This window comes from Macrobrachium nipponense, chromosome 46 (genome assembly GCF_015104395.2).
Source record: "Macrobrachium nipponense isolate FS-2020 chromosome 46, ASM1510439v2, whole genome shotgun sequence".
NCBI lineage: Eukaryota > Metazoa > Arthropoda > Malacostraca > Decapoda > Palaemonidae > Macrobrachium > Macrobrachium nipponense.
In genome coordinates this window covers 43,555,854-43,571,887 of record NC_061106.1, presented here as the reverse complement: position 1 = coordinate 43,571,887, position 16,034 = coordinate 43,555,854, and the positions used below count along the sequence as shown (strand labels likewise).

At 35.3% G+C, this 16,034-nt stretch overlaps 1 long non-coding RNA gene and 3 other non-coding genes across 4 annotated transcripts in view; 3 read left to right on the top strand and 1 right to left on the bottom strand.

The window, feature by feature from the left end:
* LOC135214993 (uncharacterized) overlaps nt 1-16,034 on the bottom strand; it is a 266,054-nt gene that overhangs the window by 187,318 nt on the left and 62,702 nt on the right. The gene's annotated exons all lie outside the window — the stretch shown is intronic.
* On the top strand, nt 1,491-1,562 carry Trnag-ucc (transfer RNA glycine (anticodon UCC)). The gene has a single exon. It is a non-coding gene; the product is annotated as a tRNA-Gly (tRNA).
* Nucleotides 5,914-5,985, top strand: Trnag-ucc (transfer RNA glycine (anticodon UCC)). Its single transcript has one exon. It is a non-coding gene; the product is annotated as a tRNA-Gly (tRNA).
* On the top strand, nt 10,769-10,840 carry Trnag-ucc (transfer RNA glycine (anticodon UCC)). The gene has a single exon. It is a non-coding gene; the product is annotated as a tRNA-Gly (tRNA).

The following is a 16,034-nucleotide window of genomic DNA, read 5'->3' as shown; positions in this document are numbered from 1 at the left end:
AATAAACGACTGAGCTTTTCAACTGCTATTTATTCCCACATTATTTTCCGTCAAGGGCTGACATGACACAATACCTATTTTGAGTCATTTCACGATATTTTCTCTCTCTCTCTCCTCTCTCTCTCTCTCTCTCTCTCTCTCTCTCTCTCCACATAGTACATAAATTCAGGAGATTTTCATTAAATAATAAATGCTGAAAGATTTTCACTAAGACAAGATATCTTTGCATTAATTGCTTACTTTATATACTGTGGGAAGATAAAAAGATACCTACGAACTGATGGAAACTCCCAATAGCTTTAGCACAGTCCACATAAAAGCACCAGGTTAGGAAATAAAAAAAAATGGTCCCTAATCACAGGGAACTCTACAGACAATTCTGGAGTCATTCAACTCCCCTATCCCTTTTGACATGCGTGTCTATGGAAATGTGTGTGTGTGTAAGAGAGAGAGAGAGAGAGAGAGAGAGAGAGAGAGAGAGAGAGAGAGAGAGGAGGGGCGGGGGAGGGAGGTGACGTGGAGTAACACTGTGAGGAATGAAACCAGAATAGATATCATTGCAAAAGAAAATACTCTTTGCAATAAATAATTACTGACAAATGACTTCTAAAAAGTTCAATGATCAAGGGACCTGCCACAATACTCAATGGATGGAATGTCCCTTCTATGGTATGGCCCATCAAATCTAATGATAGTGGTTAGGCATAACACTCACTGGATGAAACATGTTCCACCATATTTGGTCTTTTGGTCAATGTAGAGGTAGAGAGCTTAGTGTTGCATGTGTAGTGGATAGCGAGTTTTGATTGTCATCCCTGTTTAACAAAACCCCTTTCTGTTTCCACCTTGGTATTTAAATGGTAGTTTTGCGATGGCCGGGAATCGAACCCGGGTCAACTGCTTGGAAGGCAGCTATGCTAACCACTATACCACCATCGCTTGATCTTTTCAACATAACAAACCTTTTAAGACATTCAAGAGTAAAGAAAGATTTCTTCAAGACATTCACTGTTGTGACTTTGGGAGATGGGAGTACAAGGAAAACTAGTCATCAAACTTAAATGAAAATGTTATCACAGAAAATATATTATTCAACGACAACAGCACCAAGAGACATATTCAAAGATAGTCTTATTTCACCATAAGTTCTTAAGATAACAGAAAAAGCTAAGATAATATCAACATTTTGAATTTATAACTGGTTAGGCGACTTCATTCAGTTTAACAATTATCCTAATTTTTCATGATTATATTTAATTGATAATTTATGATGAACTTCATTTTCTACTCCAATATGGATCTTTAACATAATTTTTGAAACATTTAAAAAATAATATACATGAAACAAAGGTAAATTAATTAACATTTCCTATAAACTTTTTTTTTTACTGCTGAAATAGTAAAATTTTCATGAATCACAACCTTAAATGTCTTAAAATGCTTATTCACACTTGCATGTCATAAAAGGTTTGTCAACATAGCCTAAGTAAGCGATGGTGGTATAGTGGTTAGCATAGCTGCCTTCCAAGCAGTTGACCCGGGTTCGATTCCCGGCCATCGCAAACTCTCAGTTTAAATACCCCGTGCGAATTATGAGGGGTCATTTAAACATATAATCATGAAAACATAATTACTAATATTGCAACAGGAATGTTAAAAGACAGGTGGTTCTCCCAAGTATCTAGAAACCTAAAAATAAGCGACTGAGCTTATCAACTGTTATTTATTCCCACACTATTTTCCATCGATGGCTGATATGACACTAAACTTAATTTGAGTCATCCCATGACATATTCTCTCCCCCCCCCTCTCTCTCTCTCTCTCTCTCACACAACCCACAGACATATCTTCAGAAGTTTGAAATTAAACAGTAAATACTTGATTTCAAACTTCTGAAGATATGTATGTGGGTTGAGAGAGAGAGAGAGTGAGAATATGTCATGGAAGGACTCAAATTAGGTTTTGTGTCTTATTAGCCCTCGACCGAAAATAATGTGGGAATAAATAACAGTTGATAAGCTCAGTCGTTTATTTTTAGGTTTCTAGGTACTGGTGAAAGCAATCTTTCTTTTATGTATATATTTTTTGCTGGTGGATGGCTTGTAACATTCCAGTTCCAACATAAGTAATTTTGTTTCCATAATTGTAATGTTTAAATGACCCCACATATTTTGCATGAGGTATTTAAACGAAAGTTTTGCGATGGCCGGGAATCGAACCCGGGTCAACTGCTTGGAAGGCAGCTATGCTAACCACTATACCACCATTGCTTACTTAAGCTATGTTGACAAACTTTTTATGACATGCAAGTGTGAAGAAGGATTTTAAGACATTGAAATAAAATGTTCATTATTTTACCTTTGTTTCATGTATATTATTTTGATATATTTCAAAAATTATGTGTAGATCCTTATTTGCACAGAAAATGAAGTTCTTCATCATAAATTATCTATTAAATTTATCTGAAGACTTTATAGTGAAATAAGACTATCTTTGAAAATGTCTCTTGATGCTATTACCTCTGAACAATATATTTTCTGTGTGACAGTATTTTCATTTAACCTTGATGCCTTGTTTTCCTTGTTACTCCCATCTTTAAAAAATCTTTTTCACTTTTGAATATCTTAAAAGGTTTGTTATGTTGAAAAGATCAAGCGATGGTGGTATAGTGGTCGCAACACTTTCATTTAAATACCAGGTACAAACAAAAAGGGGGTTTTGTTTATGGTGTATGACAGTCGAAACTCTCAATCCACTACACTTAGAACACAGAACACTAAATTCTCTAAATTCACCAAATTTGATCAATAAAACCAAATTAAAAACTTCTGAAGTTATGTATGTTAGAGAGAGAGAGAGAGAGAGAATGTCAAGAAAGGACTCAAAGTAGGTCTTGTGTCATGTCAGCCCTTGACGGAAAATAATGTGGGAATAAATATCAGATGATAAGCTCGGTTGTTTATTTTTAGGTTTCTAGATACTGGGGAGAACCACCTGTCTTTTACAGTTTAAATTTTTTTTTGCTGATGGATGACTTGTAACATTCCAGTTGCATCATTAGTAATTATGTTTTCATGATTGTATGTTTAAATGACCCCTCATGATTTGCATGTGGGATATTTAAACTGAAAGTTTGCGATGGCCGGGAATCGAACCCGGGTCAACTGCTTGGAAGGCAGCTATGCTAACCACTATACCACCATTGCTTACTTAAGCTATGTTGACAAACTTTTTATGACATGCAAGTGTGAAGAAGGATTTTAAGACATTGAAATAAAATGTTCATTATTTTACCTTTGTTTCATGTATATTATTTTGATATATTTCAAAAATTATGTGTAGATCCTTATTTGCACAGAAAATGAAGTTCTTCATCATAAATTATCTATTAAATTTATCTGAAGACTTTATAGTGAAATAAGACTATCTTTGAAAATGTCTCTTGATGCTATTACCTCTGAACAATATATTTTCTGTGTGATAGTATTTTCATTTAACCTTGATGCCTTGTTTTCCTTGTTACTCCCATCTTTAAAAAATCTTTTTCACTTTTGAATATCTTAAAAGGTTTGTTATGTTGAAAAGATCAAGCGATGGTGGTATAGTGGTCGCAACACTTTCATTTAAATACCAGGTACAAACAAAAAGGGGGTTTTGTTTATGGTGTATGACAGTCGAAACTCTCAATCCACTACACTTAGAACACAGAACACTAAATTCTCTAAATTCACCAAATTTGATCAATAAAACCAAATTAAAAACTTCTGAAGTTACGTATGTTAGAGAGAGAGAGAGAGAGAGAATTTCAAGAAATGACTCAAAGTAGGTCTTGTGTCATGTCAGCCCTTGACGGAAAATAATGTGGGAATAAATAACAGATGATAAGCTCGGTTGTTTATTTTTAGGTTTCTAGATATTGGGGAGAACCACATGTCTTTTACAGTTTAGATTTTTTTTGCTGATGGATGACTTGTAACATTCCAGTTGCAACATTAGTAATTATGTTTTCATGATTGTATGTTTAAATGACCCCTCATGATTTGCATGTGGGATATTTAAACTGAAAGTTTGCGATGGCCGGGAATCGAACCCGGGTCAACTGCTTGGAAGGCAGCTATGCTAACCACTATACCACCATCGCCTGGCTCTCCAATGTTAATAAACCTTATAAGACATCTAGTGTTAAGCAAGATTTTAAGATATTTAAGGTACTTTAGAGGGTGTTCAATAGCCAAAAAAAAAAAAAATTTAGAATGGAAACTATTTTCCCTCTATGTACAATGAGTTATTTATCAGGAATTATGTGAAAACCGCCTTTTTTTCAAAGGCTGCATTGATCAACAATAAGTATTTAATTCAAAATAGCCATAAAAAATATAATGAAAAAGAAACGAGGTCATTCTTAAACTAAATGATGCCAAATAATTTACCACTTCAAAATGCTGACCCTTCTTTCCTGTTATCTTATGACCATATAACGAAACTCGAATGTGAATATTTCTCTTGATGCTGTAGCATCTGATTGAAAAGTTTTGAAGTGATAACATTTACTGTTTATCTGATGCCATCGATTTTCCCAAGTTGCAAGCTTTGGCATAAAATCCTTCTTCACACTTACATGTCATAAAAGGTTTCTCAGCATCACTTAAGTAAGCGATGGTGGTATAGTGGTTAGCATAGCTGCCTTCCAAGCAGTTGACCCGGGTTCAATTCCCGGCCATCGCAAACTTTCTGTTTAAATACCAGGTGCAAACAGGAAGAGGTTTTGTTCAACAGGTGTGTTAGTCAAAGTCTGTCCATGTTAAATAGTTTACAAGCAGAGTGGCACTCTCTATGGCTTCCTCAACAAGGGTCAGTAGTGATTTATCCAGAGCCACCAAGTTTGATGAATGAAAACAAAGTTACTGTGAAGTACATTTCATACTCTTAATTTTTTATGCCTTCTCTTGTTAATGAAAAAGTTAGGAGTTAGTGAGAAGTGAAAGGGGTAGGTTTTCAAAAATATGAGTGGCAGCTGCAATTGAAGGGTTTTGCCAGAGAGAGAGAGAGAGAGAAGGGGGTGGGTGTGTTTGACTGAAAATGAGTCAAAATATAGTATGATGCTATTATCAGACCTACAGAAAATAATGTGGCAAGGATGTAGTCGGTCATTAGAATTCTGGATACACAGAGAAACTAATCTGTTTGATTATCTTTCGATATTGTGTGACTAACTTTCTAGTTGCTACTTCAGTATTCCGATTATCGTGGGAATGTTGAAGTTCCAGGCGAACATTGATTAATATTATATATTATACAGTGTGTGTATGTGGTATTTAAAGGGAAGTTTTGCGATGGCAGGGAATTGAACCCGGGTCAACTGCTTGGAAGGCAGCTATGCTAACCACTATACCACCATCGCTTACTTAAGTGATGCTGAGAAACCTTTTATGACATGTAAGTGTGAAGAAGGATTTTATGCCAAAGCTTGCAACTTGGGAAAATCGATGGCATCAGATAAACAGTAAATGTTATCACTTCAAAACTTTTCAATCAGATGCTACAGCATCAAGAGAAATATTCACATTCGAGTTTCGTTATATGGTCATAAGATAACAGGAAAGAAGGGTCAGCATTTTGAAGTGGTAAATTATTTGGCATCATTTAGTTTAAGAATGACCTCGTTTCTTTTTCATTATATTTTTTATGGCTATTTTGAATTAAATACTTATTGTTGATCAATGCAGCCTTTGAAAAAAAGGCGGTTTTCACATAATTCCTGATAAATAACTCATTGTACATAGAGGGAAAATAGTTTCCATTCTAAATTTTTTTTTTTTTTGGCTATTGAACACCCTCTAAAGTACCTTAAATATCTTAAAATCTTGCTTAACACTAGATGTCTTATAAGGTTTATTAACATTGGAGAGCCAGGCGATGGTGGTATAGTGGTTAGCATAGCTGCCTTCCAAGCAGTTGACCCGGGTTCGATTCCCGGCCATCGCAAATATTCTACTTAAATACCAGGTGCCAAGAGGTAGAGGTTTTGTTCAACAGGTGTGCTAGCCAAAGTATGTCCATGTTAAACAGTTGTCCAGAGAAAAACACTCTTATGGCTTCCTTAAGAAAGGTAACAGTAATCTCTCCAGTGTCCATCATGTTTGTTTGTTGAAAGCAATTACTGTGAAGAGTGTAACATCCTCTTGGGTGTTACGTCAATCCCTGCTTGTGAAACATTTATAAAACTTGAATAACAGTAATTACCTTTCGTTATTTTGGGGAAACAACACTTCCAGTTGCATTAAGATTTACATTGATTTTCATTCAAGCCTGGCCTGCCTTTTCTGTCCATGCCATGTCTCAGATTTGAAGAGCTATACCTGAGAAGGCGCAGTCTATCCTTAGAGTATATAGTTCATTCACCTTTTGCAGAATTCAGATGTCAGTGATTATTATTTCATGTAAAGATTTCCGGTAGCATTGAGATGTATTTTGTTTCTAGATTTACCCTGCGTCTCTCTCTCTCTCTCTCTCTCTCTCTCTCTCTCTCTCTCTCTCTCTCTCTCTCTCTGCCTGCTTGTCTCACACACACACACACACGTCTTAAGGTATGAAAGTGATAGATAACGGTGGAATACATGAGTGTTGATTATCTCGGGAAAGAATTGATTGACTAACTTTTTACATTTCAAAATCCGGTCTTTCAATGTGAATTGTGGTATCTCGGATATAACTTAAAGAAATTATTTCTTTTAGTGAATATCTGTCCCTATTTAATTCATATGAAAAAAAATTTCAAGATACGAGTTTAGACAGGAGCAGGTGGATCTATAGGTGAAAGTAGCTGCAATTGGAGGATTTTAAGAGAGAGAGAGAGAGGAAAAAAATCAGTGATTTATGATGATGGCCCCACATTTTCCCAATGACAAAAAAAAAAGGTTTTAATATTTGTAGATATTTCTCAAATGATGTATAAGAAACAGGAACGGCAAATCATTTACATTTTATATTAACCTTTTTTTCAGTTGAGATTGCAATATTCCAAAGTTACACCCTTTGAGACTTCAGTGTCTGCCTGTATAGATGAATGTTTTAAAAGGTTTGTCAGCATTCCTTAAGCAAGCGATGGTGGTATAGTGGTTAGCATAGCTGCCTTCCAAGCAGTTGACCCGGGTTAGATTCCCGGCCATCGCAGGATTCCCGTTTAGATATCCTATGTAAATTCTGATGGTTTAAAAGTAATGGCATAATTACAAAAACGTTATAGGTAGTCAATGTTTCAACTGGAATGTTTAAGATATTTTCAACTCAACCTCCATACTGCAATAGAAGAGGTTTATTCCCTCTGTATCCATCAGAATAAATCCAACCAATACCGGGAAGATCAACTGATGTTTTATTATAATTATTTTCATTGTGATCAGAAATGACATTGAGATATCTTTTGATCTACATCCCCATTGAGTAAAACACCCATTCTATTTGCATAGGGTCTTAAATGGAAATTTTCAGTAGCCAAAATGGAATCCTGGTCAGCTACTTTGAAGACAGTTATGCTATCCGCTATTGTCATTGCTTGGTTAAGATATTATGTTTACAAACCGTTTAAGAAATTCAATTGCAAAGAAAACCTTGAGGTATTTAGGTGTAAGACTTAGGAGTATTTCAGTCTCACCTGCAAAGAGATTATTTAAAATGGAAATTAATTTCTCTTCATTTTTTCAGATATCATTTGAGATATATATATATATATACTCAGAAGAAGATGAAACAAGCTTCACCCTACAGAGTTAAGATGCTCAATTTTATGACATCTGTTAGATTAGTATTGCTTATTCTGAGAAGGTTCGCAGAGCAAATCCTTGCCAACTTATTAATGTGAACAAGTGTCGAGTCATTCCACTTGCAACTCGTATTTAAATGGGAGATTTGCGATGGCCGGGAATCGAACCCGGGTCACTGCTTGGAAGGCAGCTATGCTAACCACTATACCACCATCGCCTGATCTAAGAAAGTTAATATACCTTTTAAAACATTCAAGTGTGAGGAAAGATTTTATGACATTTAAGGTGGGCAAGTTTGGGAGATATGATGGCAGCCAAAGGGAACAAGGCATGAAACATAAAACAATATGTGATCATGTAGTACTAAATGTATTATTAAAGACAACAGTATCAGGAGAAATCGTCTAAGATAGCATGATTTAACCATATCGTCTAAAATAAAAGCTAAGACCAAAAAACTTCAGTTAGCATTTGGTAATGGTAAATGGTTGTGTGTCATTTAGTTTAAGAATTGCCCCTTTCTCTTTTATCCCAACTTTCTTTGGGATATTTTGAACTGATGACTTAAGATGATGGCCCACATATATTATAGATATATATATATATATATATATATATATATATATATATCATATAAACCATTCCATGAAAACTCCTTTTTGACATAAAGAGAAGGTGGGCCATCATCTTAAGTCATCAATTCAAAATATCCCAAGGAAAGTTGGGATAAGAGAGAAAGGGGTTATTCTTAAACTGAATGACACACAACCATTTATCTTTCCTAAATGTTGACTGAAATTTTGGTCCTATCTGTTATCTAGACGATATGCTTAAATCATGCTATCCTAGAAGATTTCTCTTGATACTGTTGCCTTTAATAATATATTTTGTACTACATGACTACATATTCTTTTATGTTTCATGCCTCGTTCCCTTTTGCTGCCATCATATCTCCCAAACTTGCCCACCTTAAATGTCATAAAATCTTTCCTCACACTTGAATGTCTTTAAAGATATATTAACTTCAGCTGATCAGTTGATGGTGGTATACTGGTTAGCATAGCTGCATTCCAAGCAGTTGACGCGGGTTGGATTCCCGGCCATCGCAAGACTCCTTTAAATACCGGATGCAGACACACTTGTACAGTGTTATTAGACAGTAATTGTGTATGTTGAACAGTTAAAATGCTCGTATAACAACGGCAACAGAAATCTATCAGATGTGTCTCTCTCGGGATGTCTGTGTTATATAACTTCTGGTTAACTTGAGGAAATTATTGTTACATTAGTTTCTGTACTTATGACTTTAGTTTCTAACAACCTGTCCTCAATTTGCACCTGGTATTTAAGCAGATATTTTGCGATGGCCAGGATTTAAACCCAGGCAGCTGTTTGGAAGGCAGTTATGCTAACCATTATACCACCATTACTTGGTCAAGCTATATTACCAAACCTTTAAGACATGCAAGTGTAAAAAAAAAATCGACTCTTAATTTTATGGCTTAGGAGGAATATTTCAGACTCAACTGCACAAATTTTATACAGAATGGGAATTATTTTCATTCATGTTTCATTTATATCTTTTGAGGTATCTAAAAAATTACATGAATGTTGCTAGTAAAAGGGCTGTTGCTAAACTAAATGATGCTAACCATTTACAATTCCAAAATGTTGATAGAAATTTCCTGGTCCTTGATGTTATCTAATGGCGATATTGAGAAATCAGACTTTGTTTGTATAATGCTCTTGATATAGTTCTTTGAATAATATATTTTTCATGTAATACCATTTTTAATTTTGATGCCATCTGTTTCTTATATCCATCTATCCCCCTAAGATGCAACCTTTAATATAATAAAATCTCTTTTCACACTTGGATGTCTTAAAAGGTTTCATAATACATTATCACCATGCGATGGTGGTATAGTGGTTAGCATAGCTGCCTTCCAAGCAGTTGACCCAGGTTCGATTCCCGGCCATCGCAAACTCCCGTTTAAATACCAGTTGCAAGTAGAATGACTTGACACTTGTTCACGTTAAAACAATTGGCAAGTTTTTACTCTCTGAACGTTTCCACAATAAGCAATACTAATCTAACAGATGTCGTAAACTTGAGTAGCTTAACTATGTAGTGTGAAGCATATTTCATCATCTGAGTATTATGTCTGCCCCTGCTACTTACAGGCTTTCAAAACTCGTGTGACATTGGTCTTTAATTGTTATTCTTGGCAAACTGTATTCACTGTCGCGTTGAGATTTATTTTGTGCTGCTTTCTCTATCCACTACCTTCAAATTTGTTGACCCGTGCCAGAGAAGGTATCTTCCATCTGATGAGTATCTCTCATTCATTTGATAGCTCTTTTAAACTACTCTCTCTCTCTCTCTCTCTCTTTCTCTCTCTCTCTTCTCTCTCTCTCTCTCTCTGCCTGCTTGCCACACACACACACGCGCGCGCGCGCGGCTTAATAGATAACGCTTGGATACATGACTATTGATTATCTCGGGAAATAATTAATTGTGACTAACTTTTACATTTCCAAATCCGGTCTTTTTATTTGAATTGCGGTATCTCGGAAAAAGCACAGTCATATAACTTAAACATTTTATTTCTTGTTATGAATATCTGTCTCTAATTCAAATGAAAAACTTTTAAGATACGAGTTTAGACAGGAGCAGGTGGAGGTAAAGGTGAAAGTAACTGCTATTGGAGGATTTTAATAGAGAGAGAGAGAGAGAGAGAGAGAGAGAGAGAGAGAGAGAGAGAGAAAAAAAATCAGTGACTTATGATGACGATCCCACATTATCAAATGACTAAAAGAAGCTTTCAATATTTGTAGATATTTCTCAAATGATTTATAAGAAACATGAAAGACAAATCATTTACATTTTATATTAACGGTTTTTCAGTTGAGACTGCAATATTCCAAAGTTATACCCTTTGAGACTTCAGTATCTGCCTGTATAGATGAATGTTTTAAAAGGTTTGTCAGCATTCCTTAAGCAAGCGATGGTGGTATAGTGGTTAGCATAGCTGCCTTCCAAGCAGTTGACCCGGGTTCGATTCCCGGCCATCGCAGATTTCCCGTTTAGATATCCTATGTAAATTCTGATGGGTTAAAAGTAATGGCATAATTACAAAAACGTTATAGGTAGTCAATGTTGCAACTGGAATGTTCAAGTCATGTATCAAAACAACCTCCATACTGCAATAGAAGCGGTTTTCCCTCTGTAACAATTAATAATTAACAAGTGGGTAGATCAACTAACGTTTACATAATTATTTTCATTGTGATCAGAAATAACATTGAGATATCTTTTGATCTACATCCCCATTGATCAAAACTCCCATTCTGTTTGTATAAGGTCTTAAATGGAAATTTTCAGTAGCCGAAATTGAATCCTGGTCAACTGCTTTGAAGACAGTTATGCTAACCACTATTGCCATTGCTTGGTTAAGATATTATGTTTAAAACCCGTTCAAGAAATTCAGCTGCAACGAAAACCTTGAGGTATTTAGGTGTAAGACTTAGGAGTATTTCAGTCTCACCTGCAAAAGAGATTATTTAAAATGTAAATTAATTTCTCTTCATTTTTTCAGATATCATTTGACATATATATATATATATAGATATATATATATATATATATATATACTCAGAAGAAGATGAAACATGCTTCACCCTACAGAGTTAAGTTGCTCGATTTTATGACGTCTTTTCGATTAGTATTTGCTTATTCTGTAAAGGTTTGCAGAGCAAATCCTTGCCAACTTATCAATGTGAACAAGTGTCGAGTCATTCTACTTGCAACTGGCATTTAAACGGGAGATTTGCGATGGCCGGGAATCGAACCCGGGTCAACTGCTTGGAAGGCAGCTATGCTAACCACTATACCACCATCGCCTGATCAATTGAAGTTAATATACCTTTTAAAACATTCAAGTGTGAGGAAGATTTTATGACATTTAAGGTGGGCAAGTTTGGGAGATATGATGGCAGCAAAAGGGAACAAGGCATCAAACATAAAAGAATATGTAGTCATGTAGTACAAAATATATTATTAAAGGCAACAGTATCAAGAGAAATCGCCTAAGATAGCATGATTTAACCATATCGTCTAAAATAAAAGCTAAGACTAAAACTTCAATTAGCATTTGGTAATGGTAAATGGTTATGTGTTATTTAGTTTAAGAATTGCCCCTTTCTCTCTAATCCCAACTTTCCTTGGGATATTTTGAATTGGTGACTCAAGATGATGGCCCACCTATATATATATATATATATATATATATATATATATATATATATATATATATATATATATATATATCAATAAAGAATGCTTGAAAACATAAAGAAAAAGTGGGCATCTTTAAGTTATCATTTCAAAATATCCCACGGAAAGTTGGGATAAGAGAGAAAGGGGTTATTCTTAAACTAAATAACACATAACCACTTTATCATTCCTAAATTTTACTGAAAAATTTTTGGTCCTATCTGTATCTAGACGATATGGTTAAATCATGCTATCTTAGAAGATTTCTCTTGATACTGTTGCCTTTAATAATATATTTTGTACCACATGACTACATATTCTTTTATGTTTCATGCCTTGTTCCCTTTTGCTGTCATCGTATCTCCCAAACTTGCCCACCTTAAATGTCATAAAATCTTCCCTCACACTTGAATGTTTTAAAAGGTATATTAACTTTAGGCGATGGTGGTTAACTGGTTAGCATACCTGCCTTCCAAGCAGTTGACTCGGGTTCAATTCCCGGCCATCGTTAGACTCCTTTAAATACCTGATGTAGACAGACTGGTATGGTCAGTTGATTACAAAGTGCTCTCTCAACAATTTCCACAACAAGGTCAACAGAAATCTATCAATTGTGGCTCTCTGGGTTATATGACTTCTGGGTAACATGAAGAAAGTATTGTTACATTAGTTTCTGTACTTATGACATTAGTTTCAAATAACCTATCCTCAATTTGCACCTGGTATTTAAGCAGATATTTTGCCATGGGCCGGATTTAAACCCAGACAGCTGCTTGGAAGGCAGTTATGCTAACCATTACACCACCATTACTTGGTTAAGCTACATTACCAAACCTTTAAGACATTCAAGTGTGATAAAAAGACTAAGACTCTTAATGGTATGACTTAGGAATATTTAACGGTCTCAACTGCAAAAATTTTATACAAAATGTGAATTACTTTCCATTCATGTTTCATTTATATCTTTTGAGGTATCTCAAAAATTACATGAATGTTGCTAGTAAAAGGGCTGTTGCTAAACTAAATGGTGCTAACCATTTACAATTCCAAAATGTTGATAGAATCTTCCTGGTCCTTCATGTTATCTAATGACGATATTGAAAAATCAGACTTTGTATAATGCTCTTGATATAGTTCTTTGAATAACATATTTTTCATGTAATACCATTTATAATTTGGATGCCATTTGCTTCTTATATCCACCTCCCTAAGTAGCAACCTTTAATGTCATAAAATCTCTTTTCACACTTGAATGTCTTAAAGGTTTGATAACGTTAGCTCACCAGGTGATGGTGGTATAGTGGTTAGCATAGCTGCCTTCCAAGCAGTTGACCCAGGTTCGATTCCCGGCCATCGCAAATCTCCCGTTTAAATACCAGTTGCAAGTAGGATGACTCGACACTTGTTCACGTTAAAACAATTGGCAAGGATTTACTCTGTGAACGTTCCCGCAATAACAATACTGATCTATCACATGCCATAAACTTGAGCAGCTTAACTCTGTAGTGTGAAGCATGTTTCATCATCTGAGTATTATGTCTTCCCCTGCTACTCTCTCTCTCTCTCTCTCTCTCTCTCTCTATATATATATATATATATATATTATATATATATATATTAGCGCATGAATATCAAGGGACGCTTGGTTACATGACTCTAGATTAATTAGAGGTGAGTGGTATATCATGAACTGTTTTGATTTTTCATCATTTCGTTTAATAAAAACCTTTTAATGTTTTAAGTGTAGAAAAGGAGAGAAAGGTAGACCAAAGAGAAAGTGATTTTTATGGGATAAGCAAAAAAATATTATAATGTATATTAGATCTCATGGGAAAATACTGAATGAAAGAAACCTATGCATGATGGTAGGGATACTGCATTTTATGCATGAATACAACTTTCCATTTGTAATATTAGCAGTTATGGTATGTCTGTAGCTGTGAATTTAGTTATTAACAACGTGACTTGAGTGTATACCTGGAATGTAAACTAGAAGCAATGCAATGGCCGGGAATCGAACCCGGATAAACTGCTTGGAAGGCAGCTATGCTAACCACTATACCACCAGCGATTGATTACATGTGACTATCATAAAACTTTTTAAGCTATTGAATTGTTAATAAGGATTGTATGAGGAAGTTTGCAACTCGGAAGAGGGAGGGTTATGTCATGCCTTGTTCCCTTTTGCTGTCATCGTATCTCCCAAACTTGCCCACCTTAAATGTCATAAAATCTTCCCTCACACTTGAATGTTTTAAAAGGTATATTAACTTTAGGCGATGGTGGTTAACTGGTTAGCATACCTGCCTTCCAAGCAGTTGACTCGGGTTCAATTCCCGGCCATCGTTAGACTCCTTTAAATACCTGATGTAGACAGACTGGTATGGTCAGTTGATTTCAAAGTGCTCTCTCAACAATTTCCACAACAAGGTCAACAGAAATCTATCAATTGTGGCTCTCTGGGTTATATGACTTCTGGGTAACATGAAGAAAGTATTGTTACATTAGTTTCTGTACTTATGACATTAGTTTCAAATAACCTATCCTCAATTTGCACCTGGTATTTAAGCAGATATTTTGCCATGGGCCGGATTTAAACCCAGACAGCTGCTTGGAAGGCAGTTATGCTAACCATTACACCACCATTACTTGGTTAAGCTAGATTACCAAACCTTTAAGACATTCAAGTGTGATAAAAAGACTAAGACTCTTAATGGTATGACTTAGGAATATTTAACGGTCTCAACTGCAAAAATTTTATACAAAATGTGAATTACTTTCCATTCATGTTTCATTTATATCTTTTGAGGTATCTCAAAAATTACATGAATGTTGCTAGTAAAAGGGCTGTTGCTAAACTAAATGGTGCTAACCATTTACAATTCCAAAATGTTGATAGAATCTTCCTGGTCCTTCATGTTATCTAATGACGATATTGAAAAATCAGACTTTGTATAATGCTCTTGATATAGTTCTTTGAATAACATATTTTTCATGTAATACCATTTATAATTTGGATGCCATTTGCTTCTTATATCCACCTCCCTAAGTAGCAACCTTTAATGTCATAAAATCTCTTTTCACACTTGAATGTCTTAAAGGTTTGATAACGTCAGCTCACCAGGCGATGGTGGTATAGTGGTTAGCATAGCTGCCTTCCAAGCAGTTGACCCAGGTTCGATTCCCGGCCATCGCAAATCTCCCGTTTAAATACCAGTTGCAAGTAGGATGACTCGACACTTGTTCACGTTAAAACAATTGGCAAGGATTTACTCTGTGAACGTTCCTGCAATAACAATACTGATCTATCACATGCCAATAAACTTGAGCAGCTTAACTCTGTAGTGTGAAGCATGTTTCATCATCTGAGTATTATATCTTCCCTGCTACTCTCTCTCTCTCTCTCTCTCTCTCTCTCTCTCTCTCTCTCTCTATATATATCTATATGTATATATATTAGGGCATGAATATCAAGGGACGCTTGGTTACATGACTCTAGATTAGTTAGAGGTGAGTGGTATATCATGAACTGTTTTGATTTTTCATCATTTCGTTTAATAAAAACCTTTTAATGTTTTAAGTGTAGAAAAGGAGAGAAAGGTAGACCAAAGAGAAAGTGATTTTTATGGGATAAGCAAAAAAATATTATAATGTATATTAGATCTCATGGGAAAATACTGAATGAAAGAAACCTATGCATGATGGTAGGGATACTGCATTTTATGCATGAATACAACTTTCCATTTGTAATATTAGCAGTTATGGTATGTCTGTAGCTGTGAATTTAGTTATTAAACAAAAACGTGGGACTTGAGTGTGTACCAGGAATGTAAACTAGAAGCAATGCAATGGCCGGGAATCGAACCCGGATAAACCGCTTGGAAGGCAGCTATGCTAACCACTATACCACCAGCGATTGATTACATGTGACTATCATAAAACTTTTTAAGCTATTGAATTGTTAATAAGGATTGTATGAGGAAGTTTGCAACTCG